General features: G+C 42.3%; 1 protein-coding gene across 2 annotated transcripts in view; it reads left to right on the top strand.

Moving 5' to 3' along the window:
• Positions 1–13,451, top strand: part of LOC139446204 (probable G-protein coupled receptor CG31760) — a 266,996-nt gene that overhangs the window by 131,302 nt on the left and 122,243 nt on the right. The window lies entirely within an intron of this gene.

Raw genomic sequence — 13,451 nt, 5'->3', positions numbered from 1 at the left:
AATGTTTATCTAATACCGCGGTATCCGTGTAGTTATCATTGATTGCCGTTTCTAATCAGACATTCTGAGGTCCGCTAAGACCAGTCCCGTTCCTAAATTTAAATAAACCCAGACACATGTTTCAAGACGTTCTGCCTCGAGAACTGGTAATTTCACTCAGGACAAACTTACAGAACCATGTTGTGGCACTAGGATTGGAATGTTAAACGTATATCAAAGATCAATATTTTCCGACCATGGCTTTTGTGTCCTTAAGAATCTGATGTAATGAGAACCGTGTTTCAGTGTCTCCCAGTGTGAATTCTCATTATCGATGTTGAAACAACTTCCGTATACTTAATTCATGAGTTTTCATATGAACAAGACTCCGCTATGAATTATGCATACGGCATCTGACTTCACTTAAGATCTGATTATGACAGCCTCACTTCTTGGACATGGGGCGTTTCCAGACAGCAGTCCCCACCAATTTCTGTCATTGGTGACCATTGGTTTTCTGTCCAACAAAATGAATGTACGTCTGTTTGTGTTTTTACTCTTGCCGATTTTGAATGATTAAGTGACTTATGAAAGTATTTCTTACATGTCATGATGCGCATTGTGACAGGGCGTGGGGTAGCCTAGCGGTTACAGCGTTCGCTTGTCACGCCGAAATCCCAGGTTCTATTTCCCACATGATTGCAATACGTAAAATCTGTTTTCTGATGTTTCTGGTCGTGATATTGCTGTGCTATTGCTAAAACCGGCGTAAAACTCACTCACTCACTCACTCACTCACTCACCCACCCACCCACCCACCCACCCACCCACCCACTCACTCACTCACTCACTCACTCACTCACAGATACGTTTACCACTGATATGAGTTATTGAGGGCCTATTACGGACCTGTAAAAGAGCAAAACGTGGGATTCGAACCCACGAACAGCGGATCCAGGGGGATGAAGAGAGTAGGAGGAGAGAGAGAGGGAGGGGGGGGGGGGGAGAGGTCGTGAATAGTTGATCCTCGTTAATGAACATGAAAAGTGTCATTAATGACAGTTTCTTGATATCAGAAACGGTAGCCTTAATGTGTGTTAACGCAATTTGTTTTCTTCTTTAATTATCGATACAAATAATCGTATCTATGTAAACGACGCCTAAAATGTAAAACATACGTGCCATACTTTGAGCATTGGTTAATTTGATTATATTCCCGTTTGGTGCCATCAAACGAACTTTAGGACAAATATTTATCATTATGTTTGTTTTACATAATTACATCTCAAGTAGAGTCTAACATCTACCTACATCGACACTTTCCAGGCGTGATGCATCCTAATACAGTAAAGTACGGTTATAACGAACTCAAAGGGACTACTAATTTTAGTTCGTTATAACCGTAATTCGTTATAAGCATATATACAGCAAATACAGCTAATTATCGGGACCAAAAAAGTAGTTCGTTATATCAGTCAGTTCGTTATAAGCGTGTTCGTTATAACCGTAGTTTACTGTATTAGTATTGGTACAGGGGAAATTCAGTATTCAGGCAGTGGGTGATAATACATTCGTATCAGTTTGACTAACTTTGAGTGAACTCGCAATGCCCCGAGAACGATTACACCATTCACGCTGGACAAATGTTGCTGCATGTTTGACGTTTGTGGGAGGAACACTGCACTCAGCTTTATCAGAAACAAACACAACGCAGAGGATCATTGCTTTCAGCATAACAAGAGAAGGGTTGGACCATTTAATATTTCGGGGGAGTGGGGGTTGAAATTTTTGTTTTTGGTAGATGCCACCCCTTTGACGGGATCTTTGCCTTCACTGTAGTGAAGGACTTTTTGGCCGAAAACCGATCTCGACCTTCACTGTAGGGAAGGACTTTTTGGCCGAAAACTGATCTCGACCTTCACTGTAGGGAAGGACTTTATGGCCGAAAACTGATCTCGACCTTCACTGTAGGGAAGGACTTTATGGCCGAAAACCGATCTCTGCCTTCACTGTAGGGAAGGACTTTATGGCCGAAAACTGATCTCGACCTTCACTGTAGGGAAGGACTTTATGGCCGAAAACTGATCTCGACCTTCACTGTAGGGAAGGACTTTATGGCCGAAAACTGATCTCGACCTTCACTGTAGGGAAGGACTTTATGGCCGAAAACTGATCTCGACCTTCACTGTAGGAAAGGACTTTATGGCCGAAAACTGATCTCGACCTTCACTGTAGGGAAGGAATTTAATGGTCGAAAACTGACCTCTACCTTCGCTGTACGAAAGGACTTTAAATTATCTTCACTTTATACTTCAATACACTAGTCAGTCGCTAGACAATGTGATGGATAGACGCGAGTGTGTTCTGTATGATCTTGTGATAAAGTGCTAAACAACGATTACAGACAATCTCTTCTCAACAGAGGCAGAGGGAACCGACAGCTGCGTATTAGAGCACGCGCCGTACAGCCCTAAGCTGCCAGTACCCTGCATATAAATGGACACCTGATAACCTGCCTTCTGTATGTACGTCGGTGCATACGTGGTACATATCTAACCGGTGGTCACGCGACATAGCGAGTGTACTCGCTCAGTGTTATTTTTTATCAAGAAAAGAACAGTTTTTAGTCCGGCATGGCCATAAAATAATAGATTGGAGGAATGGAAGCACAGACATTAATTTAAGCTCAGCTGCCATTGTTGGGATGAGCTTGATGGGTCTGAAGGAATGTTTTACCTTACGAATAACCATGGGATTTTGTTAGTGGTTTATTTTATACCTAGTCACATCAAATGGGTTAGATTTTGTTCTTCCCTGGATGAAGATCAAAGGGTTTGGAGCAGTGAATAGCTCGCAGTCTTAGAAACTTCTCAGCTACCATAGTAGATAATGGGATCACAAATCAAGGAGCTTTTGGGTACAGACATCGATGAAATTACCATTTGGATCATGCGCCATGCATGTGATGCGTGAGAACCTAGGATGTTATGCACTTCAGTACCACACGCCAACGGAGGGAAGCAGTCTTAGGTTCAGCCTTTGCAGTTAGTCATCAGTGAACACTTTTTGCCCCATCGTTATCGATGTAATAATAAACAACATCAACGTTCTACATTGTTTTACAGTTGTGAAATAGGTGACCTTAATTGATGAATGTTTTGGGTAACAGGTGAACTCGATATCGCTCAACCAGTTATCCAAAGGGTACCCTCCAGGATTTGTGGTAACACTAGCTTCTATTCTCTGATCCTTCGTAATTTTGATTTCATTGACCAGTCAGTTATGACATGGGTACCCGTCAGGGATTGAAAATGTGGTAACACTAGCTTCTATTGTCTGATCCTTAATCAGAACTCACTGAACAGTCAGTCATGAAATGGGTACCCGTCAGGGATTGAGAATGTGGTAACACTAGCTTCTATTGTCTGATCCTGGTAACACTACCTTCTATTGTCTGATCCTTAATCAGATCTCATTGACCTGTCAGTCATGAAATGGGTACCCGTCAGGGGTTGAAAATGTGGTAACACTAGCTTCTATTGTCTGATCCGTAATCAGATCTCATTGACCAGTCAGTCATGAACTGGGTACCCGTCAGGAGTGTGTTGCATGGAATGTATATCATGTGTACAAGCTTTCGGAAAATACATCTTAACAAGTGATTATACTTGTGATTATTTAATTTTTGTTTGTTTGTTTGTTTGTTTGTTTGTCGTTTAACGCGGCACTCCAGCTATATGACGGGGGTCGTTCTACGGAACTGGGATAAGATGACATGCATCAACCAAGTCAGCGAGCCTGACTACCCGATCCCGTTAGTCGTCTCTTACGACAAGCACAGTCGCCTTTTATGGCAAGCATGCATGGGTTGCTGAAGACCTATTCTACCCCGGATCTTCACGGGTATATATAATGTCCTACTATTTGTTGTTATGTTCACCATGTCATTGCGAAGATGTTGGAGTGGGGTGTTATCAATGTCACCAGTAGGTTCATGTTAATGACCTCTTGACCAAAGGCCTCTATCGTAGTCTAGTGGATAGAACACCTACCCGTTGGTTGGTTCGTGGTTCGATCCCCCAGTAGCGTCACACCAAACGACGTTAAAGGTATTTGTTGTTTCCCTGTCTGGCGCTCGACATCAAGGGGAAAAACAAAGGCTAGTCGAGTCGAAGTCAGTTTTCTGAATTTAAGTGGGGTATCCATGTTAAACGCGAGCATGAGATCGCAGTTGCACACAAACGCACGCACGCACGCATGCACGCATGAAGCACGTCGCTGTATAAGTGCAATAATCTTGAACATGACGTTTAACCCCTTTTAACCTCACCTCACCTCTCGGACTGATGGTTTTCTTCTGATAAAAAAATAAATCAATATACTTTTCGTCACCAGACAAAGTAATAACAATTTCAAAACCACTTGATATAAATTTTAGATTAGATAAACAAATCAAGTTTTCCTTGAGGTGGGACATAAAATGAGTTTCGATAAATCAAGCAGCTTGACCTTTTCATTACCATTCATTAGATGCCTGTTAAACTTAGATCATTCAAAATTAGCTCTCTTTTGTACATTTCACAACAATATAATTCATTTCTTATTCACAATTCATCATTCATAATTCATCATCTAATTAAAGCCGCCGTAGGAGTGACTTTACACAACCTTAAACAAACTGACTTAAATTAGATGATGCAAATATAGCTTGGGATTGATTTCTAGTGATTACGGAGAGAGTTTAGTCGCTTTTATTTCTATTATTTTGATAACATTTTACAACAAAATGAAGTGTTCCTGATTCGTTATCTAAATAGAGACGCATTTTGACAGCACATATGTTTGAAAAAAATATTAAAATCATAAATATAGCATCGTTTTGATAACATTTTGATAAAAAAAATATTTTGTTTCTCATTTACAAAAGTAAACATTGGTCTCTACAAATTAACAACAACCTACCGTAAACTACGGATATAACGAACTCAAAGGGACCACTAATTTTAGTTCGTTATAACCGTAGTTCGTTTTAAGCATATATTCAGCATAACAACAGCAAATAGTCGGGACAAAAAAAGTAAGTTCGTTATATCCGTCAGTTCGTTATAAGCGTGTTCGTTATAAACGTAGTTTATTGTATTCCTACATTACCCATCATCAGCAACAATTATGATGCTGAACTTGACATCCAGTAAAAGTATTAACGCCAGTGTCCTGGTGTGACACTTGTAGCGATTCTATATCGATGAGTCTATTCCTTAAGCATCACTCATAACCAGGCTCCGTTGTGTCTGGACCCTGGCTGTGGAATCACAAATCCATCTCTACCAATGCCCGACGCGAACAACCTAATTGTGGCAAGCTGTTCCTTCAGCTTCAAGCAGTCAGCTGTGTGGCCAATCAGCTATCGCTGTAACATCAAGAACATGGCGCCGAGCTCATAATTAATGGTTGACGATGATTGAAATTAATGCCCAACACTATTTGCTTGATAAGGGGTCAGAAGGGACACCACTGGTTCACGACTCATCAGGACAAGGCAGAGAGTTGGTCAGCTGTGGTCATGTGGGAATATGACGGAAATGAGAACGAATCCGGTGCTCAAATGAGCAATCTGTTCTTTGCCGAACAATGCTGTCATCTTTGCGATGCTCACAATGAGGACACTCTTCATCTTCATCATTTTTCCATAATCAGTGATTGTTGGCACTAGGACACGAGTCGTCTTTTGTGGGGACTTATAAGTATTAGAAAACAGTTTGCTCGTAAATAATCACTTTATGTTAGGATTGTAGTACAGTGTTCATGTTTAAATGGATTTGCTTTTGGCTTACAAAATGTAGAATTGATGTTGTCGTGTCAGACATAAGTACAAGGGCAAAGACATGTTCTCGTGATGGCCGACCATATCACGAACGTTGCGTCGAGACAGTTGAATGTGGCTTCCTACATGTCCAAATTTGGTTTAATCATGTAAATACTGTTTAAATTTACGCATTTGTAGCAGTTAAAATCAGCTCTTGTTCCTCAGGGCATTAGTTACAGTATATATATTACAGTATAGGACAGTACATCGAATTACATTACATTAATTTACACGGAGAGCAGAAGGTCCGGGGTTCGATCACCGACCGCGTCATACCAAAAGACGTTAAAAGATGGTACTTGTTGTTACCCTGCCTGGCGCTCGGCATTAAGGGGCTAAAACAAGGACTGGTCGGCTTGGAGTCAGTATACTGTGTCTGAGTGGGGTATTCATGTTAATCTGTGGCATGGTATCTCAGTGGGCTCGCACTGAAATTTGCATTAGTCTGTACTGGTACAAGCACACACACGCACGCACGCGCGCACGCACACATACACATACATACGTCACATTACAATGTCGTAGGAGGCGACTAACGGGATCGGGTGGTCACGCTCGTTGACTTGGTTGATGCATGTCATCGTATCCCAATTGCGTGGTTCGATGCGCATGATGTTAATCACTGGATTGTCTGGTCCAGACTCGATTATTTACATACCGCCGTCATATAGCTAAAATATTGTTGAGTGTGGCGTTAAACATCATACAAACAAAAACATGTTATTCAGTGACACCACACCACACCACACCACACCACACCACACCACACCACGCCACGCCACGCCAAGCCACGCCACGCCAAGCCACGCCTCGCCACGCGGAAACTGTGACGTTAAGGTCTGCTTGGGCAACCAGATATTGCAGTTTAACCGCCCTATAGGCAGTATTACTGTCAGCGTATAGATTGGGTTTTGTACAGGTAATGTGTTCTTGGAAAATTGTTGATGCCAAATATACCACTCATTACATGAAGCGTCTCGTATGACAGGATCGTGAAACGAAACTGCGCATTACAGTATTAGCGCGTGCCGCAGTTACTGCATCATGTGAATAAAACTGCACTTGGCTCACACTTACCTCGAGATAGATCTCTTGGATCCATGAGTACATACATATAGGTCTAACAGAGTGCAGTCTTTGCAGCTGCAGTAGACGAGGATTAACATGGGAGAGAAGGTTCAATTAAGGTATAAGAGAGAGATCGGTAAACAAAAGGCATTAGATTTTGTTGTTGGGCAATGAAGTTTAATCGTGATGAAGGCTGGTGTGATGCTGTTAGTAAAGGGGTTAAGTTGTGGGGTTGGTGTGATGTTGGTAAAGAAGATAAGTTGTGGTGTTGGTGTGATGTTGGTAAAGAAGTTAAGTTGTGGGGTTGGTGTGATGATGGTAAAGGGGTTTAGTTGTGGGGTTGGTGTGATGTTGGTAAAGGGGTTTAGTTGTGGGGTTGGTGTGATGTTGGTAAAGAAGTTAAGTTGTGGGGTTGGTGTGATGTTGGTAAAGAAGTTAAGTTGTGGGGTTGGTGTGATGATGGTAAAGGGGTTTAGTTGTGTGGTTGGTGTGATGTTGGTAAAGGGGTTTAGTTGTGGGGTTGGTGTGATGTTGGTAAAGGGGTTTAGCTGTGGGGTTGGTGTGATGTTGGTAAAGGGGTTTAGTTGTGGTGTTGGTGTGATGAGGTAAAGAAGTTAAGTTGTGGGGGTGGTGTGATGATGGTAAAGGAGTGTAGTTGTGGTGGTGGTGTGATGTTGGTAAAGGGAAAAGTTTTCGGGAGGGGTTGGTGTGATGTTGGTAGAGTGGTTTAGTTGTGGTGTTGGTGTGATGAGGTAAAGAAGTTAAGTTGTGGGGGTGGTGTGATGATGGTAAAGGAGTGTAGTTGTGGTGGTGGTGTGATGTTGGTAAAGGGAAAAGTTTTCGGGAGGGGTTGGTGTGATGTTGGTAGAGTGGTTTAGTTGTAGGGTTGGTGTGATGTTGGAAAACGGGTTCAGTTGTGGGATGGGGATGGTGTGATGTTGGTAAAGGTTTTTATTTGTGGGGTTGGTAAAGTGGTTTAGTTGTGGCGTTAATGCGATGTTGGTAAAGGGGTTTAGTTATGGGGTAGAGTTGGTGTGATGTTTGGTAAATGGGTTTAGTTGTGGGGTTGGTATGATGTTGGTATAGGGGTTAAGTTGTGGGAAGGGGTTGGTGTGATGTTGTTGGTAAAGGGTTAAGTTGTGGGGTGGGGTTCTCAGAGCCCAAGTTTTGAAGCTCACACACACACACACACACACACACACACACACATACACACACACACACACACACACACACACACACACACACACACACACACACACACACACACACACACACACACACACACACACACACACACACACATTTAAACGATATTCTTATTCCAAGCGCAAGCACCACTGATACAGCCACAAATATGTCGCCAAACACAAAACACAATCACTAACATCTTCTCAGATACCTAACCACCTCTGCTCAACACACCACTTGATCGTACGCACCTGTGCATACAAATTAATGACCCGACCATTTCAGCTTCGGTGCCCGTCTTCGCCGCCATGTCATCCTGGAAGGTCATTATCTTCGTCTCAGAGGTTATAAATAATGTTATAGACCCCGAACACATGAATAAAATATGCAAGATCGAGGTCGTCATTACATTTCCGTGTGTTTTCTTCTGAATACGGCTTTGGGTTCTTTTAAGGTATGTCGCCACAATCATGTTGCTGTGTGTAAAGTACGCAATGCTTCGTTCTAAACCACTGTTTATTGATTCTAACCTTCTTTAGATTGATTCGATCGTTTCCTTAATCAAGCCAAGTTGCCAGCTTTGCAATGGATTCAAATTTAAGTCTCCTAAGCAAGGCACTATATCAATGTCAATTAGTGCGGATGAAATAAGTTATGTGTGTCGTGATATTATTTATGTATTTCTCTTGTTTGACGTTTAAATTTCCTGCCTTGTTCGGTCTTAGGGAAGGCGGTCATTGTGTTCCGACAATGGAATGGTTATTGATGACTACTGATGACAAAACCGTCATATATTCAAGAAGGAATGTAGTATCTTACCTACGGTTGAAAAATACTTTTGACATGGATAAGGCTTTTTGGTAGTCAAGGTGTTATCACTTGCTTGATAACGGTGCTAGAACCTACACCGAAACGTCGCTCTTAATTGTAATAAAGAAGTTGTTCATCCATAAATTTCTTATCCTTTCCTTAGTTATCAAGGTCGTCACAAAATGCATGTTCAGACATGTTCCAGGGGAGGGTAGCCTAGTGGTTGAAGCGTTAGCTTGTCATGTCGAAGACCCGGGTTCGATTCCCGACATGGGTACAATGTGTGAAGCACATTTCTGGTGTCCCCGTCGTACACTGACAAACCGTGACCAAACAGCGGCGTAAAAGCCAACTCACTCACTCACTCAGAGTAGAAAGTGGCAAGGAACAAATTTAGCCCATAATCTACCACTCGTTATGCAGAGTTAGACCCCTTAGCCGTTTCCTCATCAGCTGGTCGATTTGGTCATCCAAACTCCCAAAGTATGTCAGCACCATACTCGTGCTCGTGAATTCACAAGAGTGTTAATATAAGCACCACTGACCTACATCAACGGACGCCACATCCCTCCCACATAACACTGACACAAATAGCTGATACGCCTTACATATTCCTCTGTTGGCAAGCGGGACTAAGATACCCTGCATATATTGACTTGTATCTGTACATTGTCACATTTACATGATGGCGAATTCAAATCTGTCACTGTAAAAGTGACATTTGACGAAGTGCAAAGCATGGCCGGAATTTCATAGTAAATATACATGTCTGTTAGATAGAAGGGTATCATGTCATATAACCGTTCATATGAGTGCGACTGCCTCCGTGGTCTAGAGGTAGAGCGTCCGCCCAGAGAGCGGAAGGTCCGGGGTACGATCCCCGGCCGCGTCATACCAAAAGACGTTTAAAGTTGGTACTTGTTGGTACCCTGTCTGGCACTCGGCATTAAGGGGCTAAATCAAGGACTGGTCGGCTCGGAGTGAGTATACTGTGTCTGAGTGGGGTATTCATTTTAAACTGCGGCATGGTATCTCAGTGAGTTAGGACTATACATCGGCATAAGTCCGGACTAGAACCAACACACACACACACACACACACACACACACGTCGCTCTATAAGTGCAATGGTCTTGGACGCGACGTTAAACCCAATTTCACTTCACCTTATGTATCAGTGCGTGTCAATTCGAATCTCATGTTCAAAATATGCAAACAAAACGGTCATTACATATGTTAACAGGTGTTTGTGTGATGGTTCAATCTAATTACACACAAAACGTCAACGCCTGAGGAAAACCAGTCTCGATTATCCCCGAAACAGATTCCACGGGGCGGCACAAGCAAAATAGCTGTGAAAATTATAGGCGTGAAAATAAGACCCTGTACTCTCTGAATACGATACCTCTGTGCGATTGTGTTATGGGAGTAAAGACTGGGAAATAGGACATAGATGAGCAACACTGGGTTCATATAGGTACCATGTGTCTTGAAACCTATAAGTTTCCCCATGGATTGTAAGATCGATTAGGTCTTGTAACGCTATTTTAACATGTGTAATCTCGGGATTTGAAGATGAGGCTTCGAGTAATACCACTGGTGCTGTGACGCGCTAATGTAAGAGACCCATGAAGAGACGGGTTAGAATAGATCTCCATAACCCATGCTTGCCGTAAAAGGCGACTATGCTTGTCGTAAGAGGCGACTAACGGGATCTGGTGGTCAGGCTCGCTGACTTGGTTGATGCGTGTCTTCGTATTCCAATTGCGTGGATCGATGCTCATGATGTCAGTCATTGGATTGTCTGTTCCAGACTCTGTTATTAACAGACTGCCGTCATGTAGCTGGAATATTGCTGAGTGCGGCTTGAAACAATAAACAAACAAATAAACATTAAATAGTCACCAGTGTAATTACCTGTACTGATGTATTTCCCGATAGCTCGTACATATGATAATATACATTCCCTGCATCTCCATGCAACTCTTAATAGGCTTTGACATATTTGTGTTCCGTATGTAATACCATGCACGGAAAGGTTCACTTCGTCTGGATGTTGCTGTGATGATGTTGTTGGTGTTTGTTCTTCAACGCCGCACTCAGCAATATTCCAGCTATACGTCAGCGGTCTGTAATTAGTCGAGTCTGGACCACACGATCCAGTGACTGACATCATGAGCATCGATCTATTCAAATGGGGTACGATGACATGCATCAACCAAGTCAGCAAACCTGACCTTCCCATCCCGCTGGTCGCCTGTTACGACTGGGTTGAGATAAACCTTTAATACCCCATATTGGTGTTTGAGTGAGTGAGAATGGTTTTACGCCGCTTTTAACAATATTCAAGCAATATCACGGCGTAGGACACAGAAACGAGTCAGACATTATACCCGTGCGGCGTATCGAGCCCGGTCCTTCCGCGTGACGAGCGAACGCTTTAACAACTAGGCTACCCGACCGCCCCGTTAGTGTTTGAACTAATGGTGATTTAGTGGTCGAAATGGTTGCTATGTTTGAGTGGACCTCATATTTTAAGCACAGTAACCTACAGAATAGCATTTAGCCAGTCTTTGGGATTGATAGTGCTAGATTGATGTTGGAGGATTACAGTGAGTTGCGTCACTGATGCTTGTCCTCGAACGTCGACAATGCTCTCGCTAGTTCCCCTGGAGTAGGTTCAATTAATTAACCACGTCCATAGCCTCAGGGCCGATAACTCTTGTTTTGATTGCAATATCGGAGACCCAAATGACTCCGTGTCCACGTACCTCGACAATGTTCTGACTATCAACCACAAGCTTCATTGAACTAGGCTTTACTCGTCCCAGGCAGATGGGGCATACTTTAATGCTCTATTCCCGTCACGGTTGGTCCAGTCGTCTAAGGTGCCGCCATTCGCTATGTAGAGTTGCATCCCTTGGGCAAGCCAGAAACCTATGATTGTGGGTTCGAATCCCGGTTCGCAATGATTATGTTTCTAGGTTTGTCAGCACCATACCCGTGCTCGTGGGTTTCACTGAAGTGGGTATCGACCTGCATCACTTCGGGCTTTCCTCCGACATTAAGCTGACACGCCGTGATATAACTGGAATACTGTTAAAAGCGGTGTAAAACCCAACTCACCCACTATTCTCTCACTCAAAGACGTCGTGTTCCTCTTCTGTATAAACTGTTGGTGATGTATCATTAAAGGCAGGCCGGTATCTTCTGAATATTTTTCCAGGAAATCAAATATAGTACAAACTAATCCACGTCGCTCAACCATCTTGAGGACGCACGGGAATACACTCATTCAAAATAGACAGATCCAGTCGACATTCTCTCGCTTGGTATATTAAAAATCGTGATGTTAATTTTAAACTTACTCTGCAAAGCTGTGTGAACCGCTGGCCACAACATCAGTGACGTCTTAGAGACGTGGTGACAGACTCACGGAGCCTCCTTGTCCTCCGGGAGCATGTTGCTACGGCATTGCGTCTAGCGATGCGATTGACTGTGGCAAGCAGACGACGATTAGATAAATGCATAGAATATTTACACATTCTTTCTTTGAATCCAAGAAGCTATGTGCAATAGAAAACTTGCATAACTGATGTCAGTGGAAAAAAAGTTCACGACTATTTTTATATGTACAATTCCAGCAGAGAAAATTATCTCGGGTCCATATCAAGTATAAAATATAAAATCAGCGTTTAAGCCTCGTGTTATTACGTGAACACTTCTGTGAGAAGACGTTAATTCTTTCTTTAGTATCGAAGAAAACTTGTTTGATGTTTTTATTTTCTGTTGTTTGAAGTGTTGTAAAACTTAGCAACAAGGGTATATATTTCATAAGATATTAATTACTTTAGTTTTTGGCGTTATTTGAGCGTCACGTCTTTCCTTAATAGTAGCAGAGATGGATATTAATAATTCTGCGCTCATTTCTACCTCTCGTTTACTGTGAATGATATATGGTAGGCATAGGCACAATGTATTTATATATAATATGTAATTAAGTTTGGCCTTTACGTGATTTAAAAGCAGAGAAATAACACAATTACGTATTTCCACTTAAATAGAAAAGAGACCCCATTGATCCAGTATGGAACATCTACATTTATTTTAATAGATATTACTGACGGTGGCTATTTGTCTCATACGCCGCAAATTTCTGTGTAGAGTTACGTCCCTTAGACGGGCCAGAATCTTCAGATCGTTCAAATCCCAAATCGCCCTGATTATGTTTCTTTGGTGAAACCCACGTATAGTGTTGACAAACAAAGTGGTAAACGTCCAAGACCTGAAGCGTTCGGGTTTCCTCCGATATCTGGCCGAATCGCCGTGGTAAAAATAATATACTTTTCCAAGCAGTATTAAACCCTGTTCACTCACTCACCGTTACTTATTTCATTGTTCGAACGATTTCACTTGGGTCGGGTGAAATAGGTTTAATTGTATACAAAATGACGTTGTTCTCAAATGACAAATCATATGATTCCAGTTGCAATTCCACATTGCCTTAGGAAGAATAGATATAATGAGAGACTGAAATA

This window comes from Haliotis cracherodii, unplaced genomic scaffold, assembly GCF_022045235.1.
Source record: "Haliotis cracherodii isolate W230 unplaced genomic scaffold, xgHalCrac1.p SCAF_10, whole genome shotgun sequence".
Classification (NCBI taxonomy): domain Eukaryota; kingdom Metazoa; phylum Mollusca; class Gastropoda; order Lepetellida; family Haliotidae; genus Haliotis; species Haliotis cracherodii.
The sequence above is the reverse complement of the archived record's forward strand: the minus strand, read 5'-3'. Positions and strand labels throughout refer to the sequence as shown.